Below are 26445 nucleotides of genomic sequence, written 5' to 3'. Positions count from 1 at the left end.
TGAATTGCAATTCCCAGCATTCCTCACCATTAGCTACACTGGCCAAGGATGATGGATATGGGGTCATATGCTCCCCTGAACCAAAACACTAAAGCTCTCTTGCAGAGAGATCATTAAAATCCCATGACAACTGAAGTGGTATCAAACTGCAATAACTGTGTAGTGCAAATTCATGTTATGTTTCTTTTATCCAGAGATTGAACTGGGAACCTTCTCCACGCAAAGTACCTAGATGTTCTTCCACTGAGCTACATCTCCCTATTAGTGCAAATCCAGAGATTCTGGAACTTCAACTAAGCAGGTACTTGGGACTACAAAATGGGCAATGTAATTCAATTCCTGCCATAGCTGGACCAAAACTGGCTCTTTGGCAACCCAGTGCTGCCCTTTCCGTTCCCCTACAAGCCAGAATATGCGGTTCCTGACAGTGCCAAGTTGCAGATTCTGTTGATGTGTTGGACTTATGGTCGGTATGGACCCTTCTGTTGCCCTTGTCTCTTTCTAAACAACAGCAGGCTGTTCTTGTACAATTATGCCTTTGCTACATCCAGATCATAAGTGACATGGAGGTCCGAAAAGAGCAATGAAGCACAGATGGTACCCATCTAACATCCAATTTCCCCCCGTCATTGCAACAAAGATGGATTTAAAAACCCATGCGGTGCAATGGGGTGAGAGTGCTTAGGACCAGATTAGAACCAGTGTAGGGCAGCGGCTAGAGACTTGAACTGGGACAGGAGAGATCTAGTTTCCAGTCCCCACTGAGTCATGAAACTCACTGTGTGTGACTCATAGAACTGTCATGAGCTCCTTGGAGGGAGGATGAATAATAAAACAAGATCACCAAGGAACATGATAGGGCAAAACGTCCTCCTCCCAGGATCCCATAAGAGGGAGCTACAGCACTTAATGCTGTGTCAAACCACAATTATGCTTAAGGTAGGCAGATACACAATGCTTGGTAAAACCCAAAGAGCTGGAGCACTTGTGGAAAAAGATTCCCAGAGGCCCTGCCTACCTCCACAGAGGAGGAAAGATCTTTGGCGCCTGAAACATTAATTTATTGTGACACCAGATCCCACCATTTAAAATGTTCTCACCGACATTTTGCAAACGCCTTCGCCACTGCGTGCCAAGAGTGAAAAACGCTGCCATCAATCCTTTTTTTCTCAGTGCGACACCCTCTAAGATCTGGGAATGAGCCAGGAGGAGGATATCCCAGCCAAGCAGTGCAATTCCAGCTGGTTGGCAACCTTTGTGCCACAGCAGAAATGACAAGATTATGCTAAGCTTGTATGGTGTACCAGGTGGAGTAGGCTCAGTGCACGGCCTGTTGGTAGTAGAGGGTCCCACTATGTTTTGTGAGATATGTGTTTTGTGGATATGCTTTCTAGGAGAACCTAAGAGTTTCTGAAAGAGCAAACAGGTTTGCTGATAAACTAGGCATACAGGACAGATCCAAGCCAGGCAGGCAGCAAACAAGCTTGCCTTCCTTCCACTGCTGAGCTCCAATGGAAACCTCAGCAGAGAAACACCACCGAAGCTGTCATCACAGCAGAGTCTTCTGCTGTGACAATTGTTCGCCTAGGCCTGGCTGCATAAGTCACTCTTCGTTTGACTGACACTCTGAGATGTGGAGGAGTCAGAGACGAAGCCGTGTGCGAGACAGTTCAGAGGATGTTTTCATCACCACCATGTGCCCACTGCCCCCAGATATCCGTGGAGGCTGGCGCTATTGAATTCTGACACAGTCACACAACTTGCACATGGTGGGCAGGGTGTGCATGAGCACAGATGGGTCAGCGAGAGAAGCACCAGCTTGGCATGCCTGTCTCAAGCCTATCCTATGCTTGGCACCTCTCTGTCTCCTCTCCTTCCTTCTCATGACCATCACCATTTGTTCTTTGCAGGCCCCCCGTGCGCATCTCCTTCAGAGACCCAAGTCATCTTCGTTTCTCCCAGATATAAGAGCGATACGCGGAGCCATCTTGACACCTACAGAATGGCGGGGATTACCAACAATGGAGGATTAATGATGCGTGAGCCCTCGGCCTGCCGCAACCATTTAAAGTCTCCTTGCTGAGCACGCTGGGCCGATTTTGCACTAATGCATTTGAGGAGGAAACAGAGAGCCAGATGCAAACACCTGCCTGCCATGCCAATGCTTTGCCAGGCTCCCTGATGGATGCTACAGCGAACCAACCTGTCCATCAGCATCATTTCATTGTCAGAAATACCAAGCGAGTGGGGAAGACGGTGGCTGATCTGAATTTTGTTCAAGCGCACGACGGGGAGGTGAAGTTGGTGGCTTCCAAATCAAGGAAATGGTTAATCCATACAGGATCCATACAGGATTCACTATCCGTGGATCCTAATCCGTATAGGAGTAACGTTATAGGAGTTATAAGATTTGTCATTTGCAACAAGCTCTGCCGGCTGGAGGATTCTGAGAGCTACCATCGTGGAAAATCAAACTCTGGGATGTATTGAAAATCAAGCAAAAGAAAAAAGCCATATCCCTCAGGCAGGAAGCAATTTTAGGAATACATTTTGCCTTGGGAGCCAAAAGCATCTTTTCCGCCACCTCCCCAAAACGAATGTATACGGATTAGGCTAGTGGGTCCCAAACATTGGTCCTCCAGGTGTTTTGGACATCTTTTCCCAGAAATCCTAGGCCAACAATGAGGATTTCTGGGAGATGAAGTCCAATACTTCTAGAATACCAAAATTTGGGAACCATTGCCTTAGGGAAAGCCATTGCCCCATTCTGCCCAATGTTAGAGCTGGCCTTAAAGCTCCAGTCTCCTTTCCAGATCTCACTTGCACAGGAGGGTTATCATTCATTCACAAACACAGCGCCAGGGCACCAATTGTTCCCTTCTGTTCTGCGTAATAACTTTGCCCTGTCAAGCTGGCATTTGCAGAGGAACCAGAAGCATCAGTTGCCTCTCAATTCCTCCATGCCCCTAATGGATCCCCCCCTCTCCTTTTTAATTCCTCATATAGGTAAACACACAGAGGAATTACAGTCTGCGCGCTAATGCCTTTAACAAGGTTTATTGACCTCCTTCTCAAAGAGTGTACATTAACAGGGGGAAATAGTATCATTAACTGCAAACAGGCAATCATCGTCGCAGACACAATCTCAAAACGGTTAGCATTTGAGGATTTGTACTTAATGGAAAGTGGGTTTTCGGGATGCGTGCATGCCTTGCTTTGGGTTTTTTCGCTGCACCAAGCCATTTTTGCATTTATTTAACACAAATCAAGCACCGTTCTACCCATCCTGGCCAAAAGCCCATTGGCAAACAGAGAAGCCCAGCATCCCAAATGCACACAGTGGAGTTTGTGTTTTGCAAAATACATGCATCCTGTTGTTTTTATGGGCTTTCAAGTTGACTCTGACATACAGTGATGGTTTGCTAGGGTTTTCTTGGCAAAACTGATCCAGAGGGTGTTTGCCTCGGCCTTCCTCTTCCGTGACTTGTCCGGGGTCATTCACGGCTAGGCAAGGATTTGAATCCTGGTTTCACAGGATCCGTTGTGTAATAATTTCAGAGTTGGACTATGACTCTGGAGACCAGAGTTCAAATCCCCCCTTGGCCACGGAAACTCCTGCCGAAGAAACTTGTCAAGAAAACCCCATGATAGTTTTTTGTGGGTTTTGGGGGCTCTGTGGCCATGTACTAGAAGAGTTTATTCCTGACGTTTCGCCAGCATCTGTGGCTGGCATCTTCAGAGATTCAAAACGTCAGGAATAAACTCTTCTAGAACATGGCCATATAGCCTCCCAAACCCACAAAAAACTATGGATGCCAGCCAGGAAAGCCTTTGACTTCCCAAACCCTATGATAGGTTCACTTTAGGGCTACCATAAGTTGTAAAGGACTTGAAGGCACACACCACCAACAACAACCCTTACAAAATGCAAAAGCCACATTCCCCTCTCACTTCACGCCGACCATCTCATTCCGCATCCCTCTTGACTCTGCTGCAAGTCATGGAAGTCAACTGATTGGGTTGCCAAATTTATGGCCTCGCAGGCCGAGGGAGGCTTCGGTTCCTGTTGCTACTCGATTATCAGGTGGTGCAAAAAGCCGTAAATAAATAAATACAGTACCTTCTTCTGCCTTCATCTTGGGAAGCCTTTTAATCTTCCTGCTATATTTTATGCGGGGCGTCTAACTCCCGGCTGAGTCGTGCGATATCTCATTTTACCATCTGATATAAGGGAGTGGATTAAACCGAGGCTATTGTTGGATGTTAATCACTGAGTGGGGAATGGGAAAGTGGAACAACAGCATCCACCATCAGGTTGCAGGGGCTACAGACCTCGCTCTTTCCTATTTCTGTTTGGAAAAGCTCCCTCCATCACCTCGATCCGAGGCGGTTCATTGCTGGGTATTAACGCAGCAAGCCCATCAAAGGAAGGAAGGGAGGGAGGAAGCTCTCACCCAGGATTGGTTTGCCAGAGGGCGGTATACAAATAAATATTATTATTATTATTATTATTATTATTATTATTATTATTATTATTATTATTATTGGAGTGTGGATATGGAGATGTAAGGTTGCATACCCTCCAACTGTCCCAACATGGCAAGGACAATCCCAATGAATCATCTGCCATCCCACTTGTCCAGATGCTTTTCAAAGGTCCCAGGGTCACATCTGTGAAATGTCAGAGGGTAGGGCAATAAAAATGAAAGGCTCAAATACAGGATGGGTGACACCTGGCTCGGCAGCAGTATGCACACAAGGGATCTGGGAGTCAACCACAAGACGTGAGGCAACAGGCTGCATCAATAGGAGTGGGGTGATTATATCGAGGGAAGTCTTCTGCTTTGGTTAGACCTCACTTTGAATTCAAGAGAGTGGTGAGCTGTAGTGGTTTGCATGCTCAGGGTTCGAATCCCAGCTCGGTCATGGAAACCCACTGGGTGACCTAGTGCAAGTTACACTTGCTCAACCACAGAGGAAGGCAAAGGCAAAAACCCCTCAGAACAAACCTTACCTGCAAAACCTCATGATAGGTTCACCATAAGTTGGAAAAGGCTTGAAAGCACAAAACAACCACTTCCGTTCCCAAAGGTTTTTCAAGGCCTCTGAGAAATAAAACGTCCAAAGAACAAGATCCAAGTGCGGCTAGAGCTTGTGAAGTTCATGTTTTTGGACTACGGTTCTCCAAATTCCCCAGCTAGTCTGGCCAGTGGTCTCTGCAGACCACAAAAGTCGCTTTTGCCAAGCTCTGATTAAAACATTAAAAGCAGCAGAAAATAAGCAAGAGTCAGTATTAAAATCCAGAGAAGGCTCTGGCCGGGGAGATGAAAATAAGATCAAAACAGTATCTAAAAGACCTGCAGATATTTTTTTTACAAAGGTCTTCTTGAGGTCCTGGAAAGGTAATAAGGTGCCCACTAGGATAGCTTCCCTTGGCATGGCGTTATGGAGCCAAGGTACCATCATTGATAAGGCCTTATCTTGAATCACCACCTGCTTTCACTTGTGAAGGTACGGAAGTCATGTTTATCAAAACACACTGGACATTCGTATTCAGCAGAACAGACGCTCCATCAAGGGACACATTTGGGTTACTTTTCAGGCTGCCCATGGCTCTCTTTTCACTCCTTCCCATCCACTAAGGTTGCATGGCATCTCTTATTATGCATCTTAAAGTATGTCCCATGATTGAGGGCTGGAAAACGTTTTAATTTCATATAGGCGAAACAAGATGCCCAAAATATCCTGTTGTTTTAGGATCTGGGAGAGCCACCGTGGCACAGCGGTTTGAACATTGGACTATGACTCTGGAGACCAGGGTTCAAATCCTTGCTCGGCCACATCAAAACTAAGTAGCACAAGGTTTCCTGGCCCCCAATGCGGGTTATGGGTTGCCTCCAATGCAAACGCTGCTCTTGGCAGGGATAATTCCTTCCTCATGGGGAATCATCAGCTTACGTCCAGCGGCTCTGATTATTCTTATCTTAGCCTAGATAGCAGTAACTACACCTTGGGCCTCAAATCCTTTCAGAGCTTTGGAAAGTAGCTGAGCCTAGTTGGCTGGGCTTCTAGGCCAACGGAGCATATATTGTGGCTGCACTGACGGTTGTTCTGTGCCTACATCTACACTGTAGAAATAACGCAGTTTGACACCACGCTATGGAATCCTGGCATTGGTAGGTCTTTCGCAAGGTCTCTACCCTTCTCTGCCAAAGTGGGCCAGTGCCCCCCAAAACTACAAATCCCAGGATTCTCTAGGATGGACCCATGGCAGTTAATGTGCTATTGAACTACGTTATTTCTGTTGTTGTCGTTGTCGTGTGCCTTCAAGTCATGTCTGACTGATGGCGACCTGATCATGGGGTTTGCTTGGCACGTTCTTCAGAGGGGGGTTGCCATTGCCATCCTCTGAGGCTGAGAGAGCGTGACTTGCCCAAACCCAGTGGAGATACATAGCCGAGCTAAAATTCAAACCCTAGTCTCCATTACTAGTCCAACGTGCAAACTAATACTCCATGCTGGCTCATAGGGCATTATGAATAAACATCATCATCATATACCACAGAATCCTAGGATTGGAGTTTTGGAAAAGGGCATTTCAATTCTCAACCAGGGAGCCTAGGGCCTCACCAAACTGCTACTCCCAGGCTTCCATAGCTATTAAAGTGGAATCATGATGCTATAATTGCAAAATGTGAAAGAGCTTTGAATAGGCCTGTGATGGACTTCATTATAAAGGCTATGATTACTAAAAAAAGAAACCCATAATATACGTATATATATATCAGATATACCAATATAGCAGATGCTGGGGGTCTTTTATATTTCTCAAGGCGAGGAGTTGTGAAGGTAATAAAAAAATCACCAATGTTTGGATTTTTTTCTTTTCTTAAGGAAGATTTTTGAGCAACACTTTTTGCCCAGTGGGGCTTGAATTCATCCCTGCAAAACCAAAGCGGCATCAACCGGGGCAGGAGTGGGCAGAAAGGGAAGGGATGAGACTAGGGCCATACATCATAATTAACAATTCTGCCATGAGTGAAATGAATCCATCGCTTCTCTTTGGCTCCGCGCCTGTCCAAAAAGACAGATCCCCGAACCACGCAGCTTCATAATTATCAAAGCGCGCTGGGCCCCACATCTTTCGCTGCCTGCGACAACACGCCTCTGATCTCCCGATCTGTCACAAGCTCCGGTTGACATCAATGGGTGGCTCAATGATAGACTTCATGCCGCTCAACTGAGGGGATCCAGCAATAGTCTTTTGTCACCATGTTGGCGAGATGTGGTCAGAGAAACTCAGGTCATAAAAATGGGCTTTCATTCCCTTCTGAAGCCATGAGGTCCAGCAAAGCTGGGAACTGTACAGCCTTCCAGATGTTGCTGGACTGCAGCTCCCAGCATTCCTTACCATTAATTATGCTGGCATGGGAGATGCAGTCCAATAACTTCTGGACCCTTTCACATTATACAGTTATGATTCCACTGTAACTGTCATGGCTGCATCCTATGGAGTCTTGGGATGTACCATTAGTGCCACATTGTTGTTATTGTGTGATTTCAGGTCATTTCTGGCTTATGGTGACTTGGAAAGATGTGTTCAGATAGGGTTTGCCATTACTTTCCTCTACAGATGAGAGATTGTGGCTTGCCAAGGGTCATCCAATGGGTTTCCATGGCTGAACAGGAAACAGTCAGAAACAACACGAAAGCACACAATAACAACAGCAGCAGCAGCAACACCAACATGAGTTTTGCATTGAGTTTTGCAACATGCGTTTTGCATTGCAGGCCAATGCATGTCTTGTAGTTTGCTGTTGATGTATACCTTCAAGTCATTTCAGACTTATGGCGACCCTAAGGCCATAATCATGGAGAGGGAGGCATTGCATTATCATGAGGCTGAGAGAGTGTGACTTGCCCAAGGTCACCTAGTGGGTTTTATGAATGAGCTGGGAATCGAACCCTGGTCTCCAGAGTCATAGTCCAACACTCAAACCACCATGCCACACTGGCCCTATCTATGTACTTTATAAGCTTGTCTACATGTACAATGGTATCCGCTGCAGATACCCAAAACCATGGATGCTGGAGGCCCATTGTATACAATGGCATAGTTAAACGACATCCCTTATAGAAAATAGCAAAATCAGAATATTTTCAAGCTGTGGATAGTTGAATCCATGGATAAAAAATCCATGGATAAGGAGGGCTGACTAAATCCTATTCCGCTGGAGAGCACTGCCCCAGAGATGAATGAGTTCAGAAGTGCAATGCTCTATGGGTGTTTACTCAGAATTAAGGCGCATTCATTTCAGTGGCACCGACTGCCAAGTAGGCATGCTCAGAAATGCTATCCTAATGGACAAGTTGCATTTGCACTCCTTTGGAGCGATGGTGCTCCTGGTAGGAATGAGGAGAGACAGGCCACAATCTGAGCAAAATGGTAGCTGCCATTAACCAACTTTCTGCTTTATGATGGAGGCCACGAACAAAGCAATGCCTCAACCCAGGTGTTCTCTTTACTCAGCACCTTCAAGCAAAGTGAAAACTCCCCCTTTTAAAAAAACATCATCCTTCTCTTCCATGCGTAGTAATGGAAATATAATCACTTTATCCAGCAGTGCCTTTGCCCATAGTATTTTGGTTCCATTAAAGCCTTCCTCTTTGTCCTTCTAAAACGCACACTTTGAATAACAATTGTACAGAAAAATTGCATACTGCCAAAAAAAACCTGAGATGCACTTGGCTGTGCAGATCAATTCAAGAGTTCTCCCTCTTTCGCCCTTTCTCTCTTCCCTCTTTCCTCCCCTTCTCCTTCTTCTCCTTCCCTTCTGTCACTTGAAGGATGAAACCCCTTCACACAAGCCATCCCTAGAGCTTTCAACACAACCTTTCATTTCGGCAGCACACACACACACACAGGAGTAAGCTGTACTTGGAGGAAGGCTTACTACACAGCAGCATTCATTTGATATTTTTTACCGTTTGGGGGGAAAATAATATTGGATGAGCCAGAATAGGGGAGCAAACCAAGTCCTACCTTTCAGGTTATAGCAGGTATTGGTCTGCAATCCTGTCCTTCCTTATTTTGGGAGCACTGTATTTAATGGCATTTACTTTTGCATAGACATGCACAGGATTGCTCTGATATTCCTCAGCCTTACCATTCAAGCAGCAAAACCAACCCAATGTGCCACGTGCCCATTTTAATCAACTTAGGCTAAGATGTAAATGTATAAGCCTAGAAATCTAAGTCAAAAAATTGATCCAAAAAAGCTGGGTTGACATATCCATGGATCAATATAAGTACTATACTTTAACTCTTATTTATAAAATAAAAGGGAACCATCCCTTGGGGAAAGGTGAAAGAAACAGTTCTGCCTGCTGGAATTTATAGTTATTTGGCATCATTTACCTTTGCTTTATTCTTTAGATCCTTTGCTAGATGCCACTAAGTTTACCCTCACCTTATCCTTGGCTCATATCAAAATCAACCATTTAGGCCCCAAAACCTGCCCTGGACTTATATATGAGGTCGACTTATATTTGAGTATATATGGTAGTTAATGAACAAATTGGTTCCTTCAAGGCAGAGCTCTCCAGTTACTATGAATAGAGGGGTGGATCAAGATGCTACAAACCATGGTGCAAAGCAAACTTAAATGGTCCACAATGCAGCACTGAGAACTTCCTTCTCACCACCATGGTCACAGGTATTTTGTCTCACATCTTCGGCGGGCACCTCATCTCATTCCCTCACCTCTCTAAAGAGAATGCCAACATCCAGGAAAAGATGGCACGCAAATCAATAACATCCTCAACAACAAAAACCCATTTCTGGATTGTCGTCTCCATCCCTCAAACGTATGCGCACCGGGAGATGAAGCACCGTTTTCATCTTGAACGACTGTCAGAGACCATTTGGATTCTCGTCCAGGGACAGCAAACAAACAAAACTCAGATCGCGGTACAGGTTTTATTTTCCTTCCCCTCCCAAAGGTGTGTTTTATCTGCAAAGCTTCAGCCTCTCCTTCCCGCTGTCCCCAGCAGCCCAGTCTCTGCCTGTTATCCACAGCTGACTTCTCTCCTGGTCCCTGTAGATTTGAATGAAAAGGTCACCTCTTACCTTGGTGACGGAGCCATGGTGGTGCTTCCCGACATCCAAAAGCAGGCGCCGGATGCCCGTTCCCTGGCAGACGTCATGAGTTTTGTCTCTTCGCCGTCTGAGTGTTGCTGCCAGGCACAATGGAGTCAAAGTTTAAAAGTCCTGAAGGGCTGCTCACCAAGGCCGGTTTTTGAACTGAGGGAAAGATAACAACAAAAAAGAAGGTGAAATTTGGGGCAAAGAAGAGGGCAAGCCAACAGTGGTGCAAATACAACAGTGGACATTAAAAAACTGTGGTGTACAGCCAGCGCTCCATACCCATAGATTTTTTTATCCACAGATTCAAGCATCCATGGTTTGAAAATATTAATAAATAATATATAAATTCCAACAAAGCAACCCTCGATTTTTATGGTACTTGAACATCCATGGAGTTTGGTGACCAGGAACCAAACCCCAGCCAATACCAAGGGCCCACTGTATTCAAGCCTTTTACTCCAAGTCTCGAGTCAAGTCACAAGTTTCTACCTTCAAGTATGAAGCCCAACTCTCAATCCCTTGCAAGATATTCTCAAGTTGAGTCTCAAGTCTTGGAGCCAATTTTAAGAGAGGGGAAGAAAAGGGATGGGACAAGTTTCTTTGAGGGACCAGCAAATGTGTTAAGCAACAGGCTTGAGGTGGGGACTGAAGTCTGCTTGGCAGGCTGTCTCTGCTGCACATTGGAGGAGCTTTCTAAGGCTTTTCAAAAGTTTTAGAAGGCTCCTCCTGTTTCAAGACTATTACATTTGCTGTTTCCCTCCAAGAAATGCATCCTGTGCTCTGAAGGCAGATCTTCCTGCTGCACAAAGTGAATGATGCCAGCAAGTCAGTCACTAAAAGTATATAAGTTGTGAGTTGAGTCAAGTCAAGTCAGTGAAGAGACTTGAGCCCAAGTCAATCGACTTGAGTCTAGATCACTTTTAAATACAGACAGTAGAGTATAAGGGCAATGTTCAAGATTTGCTCTCAGCCCTTTTCTCTTGCCTGGAGCTAAGTCCTCCAGAACTGGAGAACTTCCACCCTTGTCTCTTGCCTGGAGATGAACCTTGAAAGCTGGAGACTCAGGCCCAGACCCTGAGATCTTGCAATGCTAATTTCAGAGGAAAGCAATGCCAAGCTACCTCTAAGCAATTCTTGCCTAAGACAACCCTGCAAAATTCACAGAGTTGCCATAAATCAACAGGTCGCAACACATAATACAACACGCAAAGATTGCACTCCTCCTTTCTGTCCAATGACAAATGGAAATGGTCCAGATCTTACTCAGGATGCACATTCAAAATGGAAGGCTTGCCATTTCTTTGCATGGGTGCCATTCACAATGCGCTGTGTATATCATCATCATCATCATCATCATCATCATCATCATCATCATCATCATCATATTTATTTGTATCCCACTCTTTCCCCAGAACTGGGATTCAGAGTGGCGTGTGTGTGTGTGTGTGTGTGTGTGTGTGTGTGTGTGTGTATATATATATGAATCCTGAACTCTGCTGCCTTGATCAAAGCACAATTTGAATGGTAAGATGCAGCTTTAACTCTCCCGCACATTAGCTCATGTTATTACCCAGAGCTGCAAAATCCATACCTACACATTTCAGATACGCTGGGCGAGAATCCTATTAGGGACAACAAGATTAGAAATGGCCATTAGGAGCCGGCGGTGAATGGGACTGAAGAGAGGCCTGCGAGCCCCCAAGGTGAGTGCCAGAGAAGATGGAGCCACCAAAGGAAGGTGTCAATGCATCAAAGAAGACGGGGTCAGGGGCTGGAGAGACATTAATGAGCCCAGAAGCAAATATTAACAAAGGGGATGTCATCTTGAAAACATCCATCAGGCAATTTGGGACATATCAGAAGAGAAAGCACTATGGGATAATCAATCAGCCCGGCAAGGTTGCAAAACACCATAGAAAAACAGGACACACCGTGAGGTCTGTCACCTGTGCAAGAAAGAAAAGCATGCACCAAATGATCACTTGGGAATGAAAAGCAGGGTGTGCAGCTGGCAAAGAGATAATCTAGACACCTGACTCTCAGCTCAGTTGCAAAAGGGTGATAATTAGAACGAAGCTAAAAGTACTTACAGGTGTTTGAGATAAGGTTGGGGTGGTTTTTTTTTTTTTTGGCAAGTGTTTCTGGCCGTTCCAAGAAATGCCTCCTCCATCTGATTTCTTTCCCTCCAAGACATTGGTTACTTGTTTATGAGCATTGAGTGTTGGACTACAACTCTAGAGACCAAGGTTTGGTTCCCAACTTGGCTGTAAAACCCACTGGGTGACCTTGGTCGAGTCACACTCTCTCAGCCTCAGGGGAAGGCTATGGCAAACCTCCTCTGAACCAATATGGCCAAGAAAATCCCATGACTGGTTCATCTTGGGGACGCCATAAGTCAGAAATGTCTTGAAGGCGCACAACACACACACATACACATACTGTACATACATACACACACAGAGCACCATCTTATGGAATCCTGGGATTTGTAGTTCCACAAGGTCTTTAGCCTTCTCTGCCAAAGAGTGCCTTGGGGAGCAGCCCTCTTTTGACAATGCCAAGGTGAACATATCACAGCATTGTCTTGCCATTGAAGATACATGCTTCTGACATGTATCTTCAGCAGAAAAGAGAAAGGAAGAAAGACAAACACATATTGGACTCTAAGCGAAAACAGGCTGTTCCTATTTGCCGTCAAGTAGACTTTGACTTATGGCAATCCTATGAATGAGAGACGTCCACGAACCCTGGTCAGCAATTGCTCGGCTCGGGTCTTGCAAACTCAGCTTCCTTGGTGGATTATGTTGTTGTTGTGTGCCTTCAAGTCACAGTGTTGTCTTGGAAAGATTTGTTCTGTGGGGGAGTTGGCCATTGTTTTCCTCTGCAGCTGAGAGAGTGTGACTTGTCTAAGGTCACCTAGTAGGTTGCCATGTCCAAGAGGAGATTCAAACCTTGGTCTCTACAGTTATAGTCCAATGCTCAAACCACTACACTATGCTGGCTCTTGATTCTGAAATGCAGTCTTCCTCTTCTCCTTCCACCTTCCATTTCAATAAGCATTATTGGCTTTCCCAGTGAGTCATGTCTTTTCATGACATGTCCAAAGCACAACTACCTCAGTTTAGTCATCTTCGGGGGAGTTCAGGCTTGATTTGTACCTAAGTCCCATCTGTTTGTGGTCCTCCAGCCCACATTTCAAATGAGATGATGCACCTCCTGTAAGCTTTCTTCGCTGTCCACATCCGCACACAGAAATTGGAAGTGGACAAATGAACCAACATACGCTGGGCTTTAAATCAATAGCGAACAGGGTAAATAGAAGCTGCTGACAACAGATGGAGGAGAGCCTTCAGCGACACAGAATTGGGGAGTTAGGTGTCTGGGCAACGACTGTTGGCATGAGGATTGGCATCATTGCCATCAAGGGGCATATAGCCAGGTTTTTGCTTGGTAAAAGGAGCAGGAAAGACCTCAAAGGCAGCTGGATTTGGGCTTACGTCAAAATGCCAAGTGAGTGAAGTTAACCCACATTATTCCCAGAAAATAGACTGATGCACAAACACAGAGTACTCTTTCGGAACGAGAGCTGGTGAAATAATACGCATTGCCATCTTCGGAGAGGGCTCTCTGCAAATCCACACTGTAAAAATGCATAGCTGCTTGTACTCCTCGCACTCCCCTAGTGATGCCCCTGTTAAAATAGGCTTGGGGGACATTTAAGGAGTCCTACGGGGTTATGGCTCCATTCTGGGGTAAGACCATGTCATCTTACTCGATACGGAGCAATTCCAAATCCGTACTGCTAGATTATGAATCTGAAACTGCAACCCTGAATGCCAGCCATTATTAATAAATTATGAGCCAACCTGAAAACAGAGTTGTTGTCACTGTGTGCCTCCAAGTTGTTTTTGACTTATGGCGACCCTAAGGCAAAGCTGCCATAGGGTTTTCTTGGCAGGTTTCTTCAGAGGGGATTTCCCATTGTCATCCTCTGATGCTGAGAGAGTGTGACTTGCCAAAGGCCACACAGTGGGTTTGTGTGCTCAAGTGGGCCATCGAACCCTGATCTCCAGAGTCATAGTCCAACGTGGGTTCCCACCTCCTCCTTCTTTTGTTTATATAGTGTCATCCAGAATAAAATTAGTAGTAGTAGTATTAGTAGTAGTATTAAAAATGTGGATTATTGTTGTGAGTCTCTGTCTGTAAGGAGCAGATCTTTGAAAAGTTGTAGGTGGGGAAATCTAGAAGTCAAAGTTCGCCCCCAAAAGGGTAACTTTTTCCAATCTATAGAGAGGAATGCTTCCATTTGACACTCTCTATTGATAATTTGCTATATCTTTGCCAAACCCCCATCTGGCGCATTATAGATACGGAGACCGTTTTCTCCTGGGAGGATAACAATTTCCAGGATTCCTATGGTTTCTCCTCCACAATAGTCTCAGCTCTATAAGCCTCCCATCAGTCGCTGAGCGATGCACCCGATAAGGATTTTTGCCGCCGGCACGTATTCGGCTTCAGAAAGAGAGATTGTGGCGTATTCAGCCTTCACCGCATGAGCCTGGGCAGTAATAACAGATGTTAAAAGCTGCCAAACTTATTTCTGTCACTAAACTAAAGAGACGTATAATCCCCGGAGCACAAAGGGAGCAGATCTGATGAGCACAAAGTAATTTTTGCATTCACTTTCCCTGGACTTAACCACACTACACAAAGGTATCACACTGCCATCTGAACAATAGCACTGAGCTGGGCAATCAGGGAATGAATGAATAATTTTGCACAGAAGAACTGTTTGGGATTGAACCCGTTCTCCGATGCATTCTGACCCAATTTCGGGCGGTTGTTGCGGTTGCTATTAGTACGTCTCCGTAATTCCACCCCCTTTAATTTCACATTCAATTATACTGTCAGTTTATCAGAAACAGCGTGTAGCCTTCCTTTAATAATAATAATAATAATAAAGCAATCAATAGTAGATGTTTTTCCAATAGTTCTACTGTATCCCCAATATTTCCTTGGTTGCACTTCCAATATCGGGTCACGCTCAGAGCTTTTGGGTTATCACCCCCAGATCTTATCAGCCAATAACACAAATCCAGTAACCACACAGCCTGGGGGATTATGGGAATGCGAGTGCAAATATAAGGAACGTTCTCCAATTCTGATTCTATTCCAGATTGACAGGAGCCTAGTCTAAACATGCAATTGTTGTTGTGTGTCTTCAAGTTGTTTCTTACTTATGGAGACTCTAAGGTGAACCTATCACAGGGTTTTCTTGGCTGCATCTACACTGAAGAAATAGTCCAGGTTGACACTGCTTTAACTGCCATGGCTCAATGCCACCGAATTCTATGAATTCTTCAAAGAGAGTTTGCCATCATTATCCTTTGAGGCTGAGAGAGTGTGACTTGCCCAAGGTTTATGTGGTCAAGCTGGGATTCAGACCCTGGTCTCCAGAGGCTTAGTCCAACACTCAAACCACTAATCCATAAGATTAAATATTTATATGTTCTTAAACTCAGGACCACCCCAAGACATATTGCTGCTCAAGAACAAGACAGCCATGCCAGGAAAACCCCACACTAAGATTGCCTTAGGATCACCATAAGTTGGAAACAACACACACAATTTTGCAGTGCATAGGTTCATGTAGGGGATGACATGATATCACAAGGTATGGGCATTGCACAATGGTGGAGCCACTGGTTGGCCATGGTAGAGGCACAGTGAGCACTGGTGTGCATCTAGGTGCTCCCTGAGGTGCACTGAGGTGCTCTCAGGTATATATTGGGGCATTCCCTGATGCACACCCAGACACTGACTAAGAAGTGCAAGAGCATAGCAGGAGCACCTGCTGTGCAGCAGAAGTGCCCAGTGCAAGTGCCCAATGTGCATCAGAAATGCCTGGTCCACACCGGAGAACTCTTGCCAGTGCCCAAATGTGCCTCTTTTTAACTCACTAGTGGGTGTTATTGCATTTCTAATGGCAATGGCAAATCCCCTCCGATGAAACGTGCCAAGAAAACTCCATGACAGGTTCCCATCTTAGGGTCACTGTAAGTCAGAAACGACTTGAAAGCACACAACAACAACAACAACAACAACAACAACAACACAAAGTAGTTTCATAAAGTTATAAAATGTTGACTGTGATGTAGGATCTCAGCTAATGCTTTCAACTGGCATCTGAAAAACAAATGAAAGCAAATTCAATAGCCAGGCTACTGCCTCCGAGAAAGTCCTGATATATATGGTGGTCCTTTAGGGCACACTACTTTCAAGCAGCACCAGCATAATATATAAATAAACATGAGAAATGATTGGGAGACACTGCAACGAGAAGGAAGACCAGCCTTTACCATTCCCTTCCATGATTTCTTAAAAGCTGGGCCTAGCTTCCCTGCTGCATTTGCATGAAAGGATGCTACAACCTTAAAATCTGGGAGCATCTGGCTAGACAAGACAGCTGCCACTAATAAGTCAATGATGAGCTATACAAGTTTTCATAAACACTGCTAAGAGTTGGGAGTCAGACCATCAAAACCATGCAATTAATTAAAAAGTTTATGCAAATATGCATGAAAACCAAGGATGTAATGACGGGGAAATGGGCCAAATGGAGGCACTGCACCCCATAAAATGTATGAAATGAATTCAACTTTCCTTCTGCCTTATGTCACCTTAGAGTTTTAAGCAACAGGTAGAAACTAGAAATCATGTCCTATTCATTCCTGTTTTAAGAAAAGGTCCATAAATCCAAAACCATGCTGAAAATGCCCCCAGGTGCCCTTTGTGCCATCTTCAGGCAATATCCCCCCCCCCCCCCCCAATTTTCCAGGCATCTGCACCAGATGGCACCAATGGCAGAGACGACACTGATCCAGAAACGATGGCTCTGCAGAATGTCTGAAGCAGAGTCTTGCAGGTCCAGAATCGTTAAAATGACAAACCATCCATTGCCATTCTTCCTCAAAAACACCAGCTTGGGTATGCTGGAAATATGCACTGCAAATGAGCGCCTCGGAGAATAGTGGTGGTTGTAATAGTCAACCCCAGTGTCGCCCTGAGCAACTAAAGAACATGACGGACTCCTGGGAGAGTGTTTCTCTAATGCGCTCTATTGTTTTTCCTCTTGCCAGAGTACAGTAGCTTCCTTAATGTCCCAGGAACGCAGAACTACTCCCGAACCCCCCGCTGCTAGATTAGCTATCATTACTTTTTTCTAAGGGCATTGGAATTACCAGCTTCCACGGAAATAGATTGGTACTTATAAACCACAGCTGGACAGCTTTGGATTATGTTTAGGGAGGGGAAACATAAAATGCCAAGAGTATGCGTTGGTATGTATCTGCATTTCGCAATGAACTAGTGCTCTACCACCTGCTTGTCTGATCCTCAGTCACCGATGCGGTTTCCACATAACAGGATTTAGCCCACTTCTCTGGTTCTCCAGGCAAGGAGGAGGAATCTCTGGGCAAGAGCATGGTGTGTGTGTGTATCTCAGAGATATAGCCATGTGAGTCTGGAATATCAGTATGCAAAGGGATCTTGTAGCACCACTGAGACTAAGGCCTGTTACAGACTGCCAAAATAAAGCTGCTTCGGGTCTCTTTGGAGGTATGCTGTTTAAATGATGAATGCATCCCAAGAATCCGGAAGCTGCACCAAAGCTGCCCTCCAGTGCTTAGGAATGGAGTGTGGCTTTGGCGCGACCTCCGGACTCTTAGGACCCATGCATCATTTAAATAGCATGCCTCCAAAGAGACGCGAAGCAGCTTTATTTTGGCAGTCTGTAACAGGCCTAAGAGAGCAAGAGATGTTGCAGCACAAGCTTTCATAGACCTGGCATACATTGGCATCAGAAGACGTAGACTATGTCTACAAAACCTTATGCGACAATGTCTTTTGCTCAGCTATTCTCAAAGGTTCGACAAGATCCTGTTGCATACTGTATGTTGATATATTTTCTTCACTGAATAGACTTGGAAGGAGTCTATTCAATAGTGGCATGGAAGGAGAAGAGAGAAAATGGGACATTTTAATAGCAGCTAAAAAAGTGGGATTGCGGAGAATTCATTGGGACTGTCCCAGCCGAATCGGGATGGATGGAGGGCAAACCCCTTCTGGAGAAATCTTGCCAAAAGAATCCTAGGACAGGGGTCTTGTGAACTGAATCTGACTTGAAGACACACACACAAATCTCATGGTTGTATAAAGGGTTGTATAAGACAGTTCCCTTTTAATTGGACCTTGCTTAGACCAGGCTGGAACAAGGCGTCCTACAGATGATGCAGTTATTCACTGTCTATCAAAGGCAAACAGAGAATATTCTACATAGATGAAAGATCAATGGAAGATTGACTGTTTGACATACAAAACCACTCAGTTAAAGGGAAGCTACGTTTCAAATCCGCCCTCTGCTTTCATGGGTGAAAAAATAAGGATATTCTTTTAAGATCCTTAGTTTCATAAATCAGGGCTTCTTCATGTTTAAAAACAAATGCAACCAGACAAGAACGGTGCCTTTCCAAAGGGAGGGCTAGGAGGGCTGCCATTCCCTTTCCAAAAGAACACAAATACAGCTTTGGAACCAAGCTGTGCAAAAACTGGGTAACGTTAGCTGGTTTTAGAGAAAGTGCTGTCTAAGAATGTGGAAAAATGAAAGGAAGAGTCAAGCTCCTTTCAAACATTCAAAGCAAAGCCTTGCTCCATTTGCATGTATATCGCGGCTTGGAAAAGTTACTTTTGGGGAGACTGGAATGGTTAAGATTCCCTCATGCTGGCTGTGGATCCTGTCCAAAATAGAGTGAGGTGCTTTTTAGATCTATGGGCAAATGAGGAAAGGTTTTAGCTCAGAGAAGCAGGAGGGAAGGAGAGATTTATCAGCACAAGGCTGGGCGTTTTCCAGCTTGAATTTCCATCTCACGCTGACATTTCGGATAAATGGGAGAACAGGAGAACAATGGACTTCTTTTTTCTCCTCCACATCTCATATTCAGGGACCCAGGCTTGGTGGCACCCGGATCCAGTGCCAACCATAAATTGCTGCACATCTGTGCCGTTCCACTGTCCCTTTAGGGCTGCAATTGCAAAAGGCTGGCTGCATATTAAAGCAAATAGTTCTGCCTAGGGCTTCCCTGCAGGGAGAGAAGACTCACATTGCCTAGAAGTGGGCATGGCTGGATGGGAATTTAAAGGGCAAGGGTTGACCCAGGGGGTCTAGGGATGCTTTCTATCAGCCCTTTCCCCGTGTCTTCTGACAAATGGCACAAATGTCTGTGCCATTCTTTTCTTTTTCTCCTTGCATGATCAGCCTTTGCTTAGGCCACATCTTGACTGCAGAAATAAGGCAGTTTGACACCGCTTTAATAGCCCTGGTTGAATGCAATGACATTCTGGGTTTGGTAGTTTGGTGAGCTATCTAGCCTCCTCTATCAGCATGGTCTGGTGTCACTACAAACTACAAATCCACAGCATTGAGCCATGACGCAGTCTCAAACTGCATTATTTCTGCATCAAGATACAGCCCAAATCATACCAAGCAGATGGTGTAAATGGTACTTCTTGGACTACAACTCCCAGAATCCCCATAGCCCCTGCATATATAAGGACAACTTTGGGCTACCATGGCTAATCACACTTATCCTGTCCTGTTTAAGAACTGTCATGATGAAATGGAAGAAAAGAACCCAACCAACAGCATGGATGGTTGAACTAGATCAGACTGGATCCTACAGATCGGTAGCTCCCAAACTTTGGTCCTCCAGATGTTTTGGACTTCAGCTACCAGAATGCCTGACTATTGGCCAAGCTGGCTGGGGATTCTGGGGACTGAAGTCCAAAACACTTGGAGGACCAAAGTTTGGGAATCCCTACTATAGATCAAGCTGGATCTTGGGCCAACTGCTACTGATATAATAGCAATGGGCAGATGTGAAAGTGGGCACCAAGGGGATTTAGTGATGAATTTTGAAGGTGATGTTAGTCAGTCTGACTCATCCAAACGTCCCAGCACTTTGGTCTTGCACATCCTGGCACTGTTACACCGCCAAACAACATAGAAAATCCACGCCACCTGAAATTTCACATACAGAGAAAGATATACATTATAAGGCTCCGGAAACCAATTCTGACAATGCAGAAGCTGCCAAACGCTCCGAGATACGATTAGCCGATCCTCTCGAGGGTTAGCAGATAGATCGAGAAGATAGGCTATAATTTATAAATAGTTTTTCTATAGAAAAATCTTTTTTGTCACCAACAGCTTGGCACCCGTGTTTGAATGACAAAAGAGCACATCACAGCCTGTTACGGAAAACCTCCCGCTGACAAAACCACTTGAAGTCCGGAGATAAGGAGAAGATCTTTTTTCCCCACCCGCCTTTATGTTTCACTTTTTTCCTCTTGGAGAAGCGCTGACTAACTAGAACGTATGGCTTTTACTATGCGAGGAAAAAAACACCACACACACTATGTCTTTCTTTCACAAAATCCCTGCTGTCTCACGGCAAAAGGATGTCATTTGTTCCTCCAAATGGGAACGGAAAAGGCAAGCAATGGACTGACCTCAGTCTTGGACGCCCCACAGGCTCCGATTCTGGGCCACAGTGGCTTCCGAAAGAAGCGGCGCTTGCCTTTGCTTGTCTCATTCATTCATTGAGTTTCAGCATATTCCCAGATGTGGGCCTAACTTACTGTATATATAAGTCTAGAAATTTTAGTCAAAAAATTGACCCCAAAAACCTGAATTAACGTATCCATGGGTCAAAGTAAGTTCTATACTTAACTCTGATTTAAAAAGGAACCATCCCTTGGAGAAAGGCAAGAGCATAATCTGTCCTGAAAGCACAGACTATCCTCTACTCTCTCATTCATCCAGTCTTTAGTGTGAGCACAGTTATGCTAATAGGAATTTTGTAACATGTTAGGTATTGCTTTCCTTTGCTTCATCCTTTAGAAGGTTTTACCCTTGACTTATCCACGACTTATACCAAAATCCATAATTTTGGACCCAAAACCTGCTTTCGACTTACAGGTGAGGTCGACTTATAGTCAAGTATATACTTATAGTCAAGTTCCTCGGCACCAAGAGATGAGAAGCACAAGTGCATTGAAAAAGATTGCTCCAGTCAAGCATGGTCTTCATACCCATTCCTTTTGCTATGGGAACAATAGGGGCATAAGTCACAAATGACTTGAAGGCACACAACAACAAATGCACACCTAAGTCCAAGGGAAGGTGTTTTTGAGAATAGCACCAACAATCTGTTTTCTGTTTGGATTTGAGAGGCAGAAACATTATGAAACATGATGGCATGGCTTTGAAACATTATGGCACGGACGATCCTATCTTGAGCATTCAATAAAACATCCCTATCCTAGCGAATCTTATCTCTTTCATAGCCGATTTCCAAAACGTATGTTCTTCTGATACCTTGACTACAGTCTCCGTTCTGATTTATGGCCAAGCCAAGGTTTGGAAAGCCTTTAACTATTGTTAGGTCTCCGACATCCATTTATTATACAATTTCCCCCCTATTTTTTTGTGGGGTACCAAAGAAAGCCTAAATAAATTGAACAGTTGTTGAAAGCTTATCCGTCTTTAAGGACTTTGCAAGAGGCAAACTTGATCGAACCATTCATTCTCGCCCCGCATAAGAACGTAAATGATAAATTTTTATATACCTAACACAATTGTATACTGCTTTACACATCAAAAATCGCAAAGCAGGTTATAATATTGCGTATTACAACAGGTGTTAAAACCATAAAGCAGCTATAAACCATAATTAAAGTTGCTACCAGGAGTTACTGATTTACGCTGAGGATCTGGCAAATGAGAAACTAACAGAAAGAGCGACATTAAGACAATAAAACAAGCCTTTTGTATCACACTATTCTGATCCGTCCAGAAACCCTGGATGCAAACCAAGTGATAAAGCAGAAATTGCAATAATAATATTGATGATGATGATGATGATGATGATGATGATGATGATGATGATGATGATGATTCAGCAATTTTCTGAAAGTAGAGAAAAGGCCCAAATGGGAATTCAGATCTGCAAAATCCCACTAAAAGGAATGGGAAGAAGCCCCTCGCCACTCTCCATGTCTAAGTATAGGGAAATATGTAAATAAAGGCTAACGAGTGGCACATAATTACATAAAATTGTTACTTAGTAATGGATGTAAATAACCTAAAATATGTAAAAAGGGGGAGGAAAAAAAACCTGACAATGAATTAGAACTAATTACTCGAAGCTAATTAAAATGAGAATGGATGGAATGGAAAAATATGTTAATAGGACTGAACCTGCCATTTCTAAGGGAATTTGCATATCAGTAGGTGGAATGCACAATTGGGCCTCTGCTTCTGCCAAATCGGAGGAGCCAGTTAAAGATTCGGTGCTCATGGTTTTCCTATGGGGTTTTGACTGCAGAAACAGATTAGCGCCGATATCTAGCGGAGGTGAACCTTTTTGGTTTTCTACCTTCTTACAGGACATCGTAGATTATCTAGGATCAAAGATGCAAAGTGCAAAAAAGGGAAAAAATGAATGTATATATCAAAACAAGAGTGTATCTATATATCTATATGCTTCTATCTAATCTGAGGCCTCTCCCCTTCCATTCTGGGGTTGTCATATCTGGACAACACACAGCCCAATGTGGGCAATCCGGATGGCATCCTGCACCAGAACCACAGTACAACAAGGTTAATTGTGGCTGTTGTTGTTATGTGCCTTCATTTCCAACTTCTGGCGACCCTAAGGTTTTCTTGGCAAGTTTCTTCAGAAAGGGTTTGCCATTGAACTCGTCTGAGGCCGAGAGAGTGTGACTTTCTCAAGGTCATCCAGTGGGTTTCGTGGTCGGGCAGAGATTGAAACTTGGTTCTCCAGCGTCATAGTCCAGTGTTCAAACCACTACACCATGGTGGCCCTCAATAAGGTTAATACAGTCAGCCCTCTGTATCCACAGAAGGAAGGAAGGAAGGAAGGAAGGAAGGAAGGAAGGAAGGAGAAAAGGAGGATGGGAGGAAAGGAAAGGGTAAAAGAAGGATGGCAGGCAGGCAGGCAGGCAGGCATGGCAGGAAAGGAAAGGAAAGGAAAGGAAAGGAAAGGAAAGGAAAGGAAGAAAGATCTTTTAAAATGCTGTTTTACATAAGGAAAAATGAAGGAGCCAGAGTACTGGGATGAGAAGAAACTCATTCAATTGCAAATAGCTGGAATTGAGCAAATTGCCCATGCTAGCAGACAGAGAGGGAAGGGAAAAGAATCAATCATTTATGTATGTATTTATTTATCTATTTTAAAAAAGAGAAAACTCAGTGCTGACATTTGTGTTTCAGAGGCTTCTTCCGGCTAAACAAACAACAGCAATTATATTATTTGCATAGTTTTATTTTTATTTTTTGGTTAAACACAGTGTTTGAGTTAGGTGCGAAGGCTGCCTCTCCGCGTACCTGTGAAAGGAAAAGGCTGAGGATGGGAAAATGTGGGAACAGATGTTTCCTTATCTCTCCACCTGTCTTGCTTTAGCTACACACACACACACACACACACACACACACACACACAAATGGTAATGGAAAGAAAATGGAAGGATCCGATTCTGAAAATTGCAGGTTTCGATGGGAAGGATGGGTAGATGATGGGAAATGGAACAGCAGGGTAGACTGTCACATCCAGAGCTTTTGGCTCAACATCTGGAAACCTCTGAAATACTCTTCTCCCACACAATTGGCACCCAGGTTTTATCCACTGCAACTGTATCTCCCAAATGACAAGAGTCCTGTATCCTTTTGAAGACTAGTCTGTTTTGAAAATGAAGTTGTCTGTTTGCCCCATCGGGTTTGCATGCCTGACTAGACACGGCATGAAGCTGTTTGTGCGGTTGCAAACAATTTAAAGACTGATTTAAATGGCAGCAAACACATCCTTTTCATGGCCCTTGTGGCATCAGCAATGGGTGGGGATAATGGGAGTTGGAGTCCCACACATTTGGAGGAGACCACGTTGGATAAGGCGGAGCTACCATGTTCACCTTGTTGCTGCTGTTGCATGACTTCAAGTCATTTCTGACTTATGATGCTCTACTCAAACATCACATTCGGTTCTTCTAAACTGGCTTTCCTGCCCTTTTTTGAACTGGGTATCTCTGCAATGCTGCAGCGCACCACAACTTTTGTGTACTGGTCAGTCACACACACATATACACACCCATATGCGCAGAGGGGTGACCTCTGCTAATTGCAATGGCGCACGCAACTGGTGCAGACACCCATGCACTCACTCCATTCAAACCTATGGGGCTTGAAAAAGTGTGAGCCTCCGTTTTCACAGGGGGGGCCTGAAAAGATCCCCCAGGAGAATGGAGGGCCAACTGTATATGTGTGTTTATACACACACACACACACACACACAAAATACATAAACCATGACTTTTGCCAAACCATTCCTGACACAGGAATCTGTGTCACTGGGACAAATGCATGCGATTAAACGACAAGGACACAGAGTGACAGAAGCATTGACTTCTGCGCATGACTGATAGCTGATGTTTCATACTTCTAAAACAACAATGACAACAAGCAAAAAGAGTGATGCCTTTTCCTGGACCGACTAATACTCTCAAGGTTGCAAGGTCAAGCTTTCAAGCTTTATTCCAGGATCCGTCCGATGAAAAAGCTATCGACTCGCTCAGTCCTGCGTTCCTTTCGGGTTCTCAGGGGTGCGTGTTTTTCAGGTTATTTTTAAATGCTGCCGTTGTTTGGTAACTCCTTCTCCCACTCTGGATGCTTGGCAGGCATGTGGAATTTTCCTCTCCTTACCTCTCTGTGCCCCACAGTCGGCCTTGGGAACATCAGAACCACGACTCCTATTGCAAGGCCATAGCATTCATAAGCATCCTTTAAATACCCAAATTGCAAAATTGGTTCTTCAAATGGATGTTTATGTGTTATGGGATGGGAATGGCATCCCTCACACAGAGGAGGGTAAACTCGTAGTGGAACCCTTGAGATGAGATGTATGTATGACCCAGTTCCATGAGTATTTAGTGTTCATGTCCAACAACTTCCAACCAATTGGAAGAAGAGTGCAAATGGAAAACCAAGAAAAAGAGGGATTGGAAGAGGGTATGTCTAGCTTGCTGGAACTGTGCACAGGAGCACTCCATGCGAATGGCTTGTTGTAGGTCTCCCTTGTGCTTCATAACCTGGAAGGTGAAGATCTGAAGATGCCAGCCAGAGATGCTGGCCAAACGTCAGAAACAAACTCTTCTAGAGCATGGCCACATCGCCTGAAAAACCCACAAGAAAAGTATTAGAAGGCACTTCTTGATGATGACAAAAGATGGGACCAGTGGAACCAATGACCCAGAGAGTTGGAGGGGTCTCTGGATGGCTCCAAAAAGAGGCCGGAGAGTTACCTGCTTGGAGAATTTGCATTGAGCAGAGGGTTGGATTCAATGGCCTCTGGGAACCCTTTCCAATGATGTGATTTCATAGGACTTTTTGCAAGATGTGTTCGTGCTCCCTCCCCATTTCAAAGATATTCTGTCCACTATTGTACCATGGCACCTCCGTAGGGCCATTGAAGCCCATTCTTCTCCTTCCAATAGTTTCTGGAAAAATACAAAGCCTTACAATGCCCTCCTCAAAACTTTCAGACAGATAGTTAAAAGCAGGCTATTCTTTCTCATTCCGGCAACAGAATGCCCTGTAAATGGTTTCTAATCCACAGAGCCTTTTTGTTGCCCTTAACAGGATTCTCATTCGGCTCTGTCTCCCCAATACCGATATCTCTCAAGAGGCTTTTTCTTTTTTCTCCCCCCCCCCCCCCCTTTTTTTTTATTGGTTCTCAATGGGCTTGAATTAAGTGAACGGCCAGCAAGCCTCTTCGTCTCTCCTCCCAGGTTTTTAAGGAATGGAATGGAGCCAGCACCAGCGAAATCTTTTCACACCTGGCTGGAACCAGGTCAGGCAAATAATACGTTTCTCGAGCTCAGCTGGCTACTTGTTGGAAGACACACGCACACAATACACACACAATACACACACCCCATAGATACTGCTCAGATCTTTAAGTGCTTCAGGCAGAGAGGTGATATACCAACCAGAGGCATAGTTGGAGGAAGACAGAGAAAGATACGATGTTGGGGAAACGAAAAGCAACCCGTTTTTGGAAAGGGAGCTGAACAACAGGCCAAGTAGAGCCATGACAAAGCAGTGGGTGGAGATAGCAAATAATAATAATAATAATAATAATAATAATAATAATAATAATAATAATAAT

General features: G+C 44.5%; 1 protein-coding gene across 6 annotated transcripts in view; it reads right to left on the bottom strand.

Moving 5' to 3' along the window:
• ELFN1 (extracellular leucine rich repeat and fibronectin type III domain containing 1) overlaps positions 1 to 26445 on the bottom strand; it is a 194798-nt gene that overhangs the window by 39606 nt on the left and 128747 nt on the right. For all 6 annotated transcript variants that reach the window (XM_042437434.1, XM_042437435.1, XM_042437436.1 and 3 more), the window contains one exon: positions 10130 to 10303. The gene's annotated coding sequence lies outside the window, so the exon portion shown is untranslated. The remainder of the gene's footprint in view (positions 1 to 10129; positions 10304 to 26445) is intronic.

Source organism: Sceloporus undulatus, chromosome 8 (genome assembly GCF_019175285.1).
Source record: "Sceloporus undulatus isolate JIND9_A2432 ecotype Alabama chromosome 8, SceUnd_v1.1, whole genome shotgun sequence".
Classification (NCBI taxonomy): domain Eukaryota; kingdom Metazoa; phylum Chordata; class Lepidosauria; order Squamata; family Phrynosomatidae; genus Sceloporus; species Sceloporus undulatus.
This window is presented reverse-complemented; position numbering and strand designations above follow the sequence as displayed.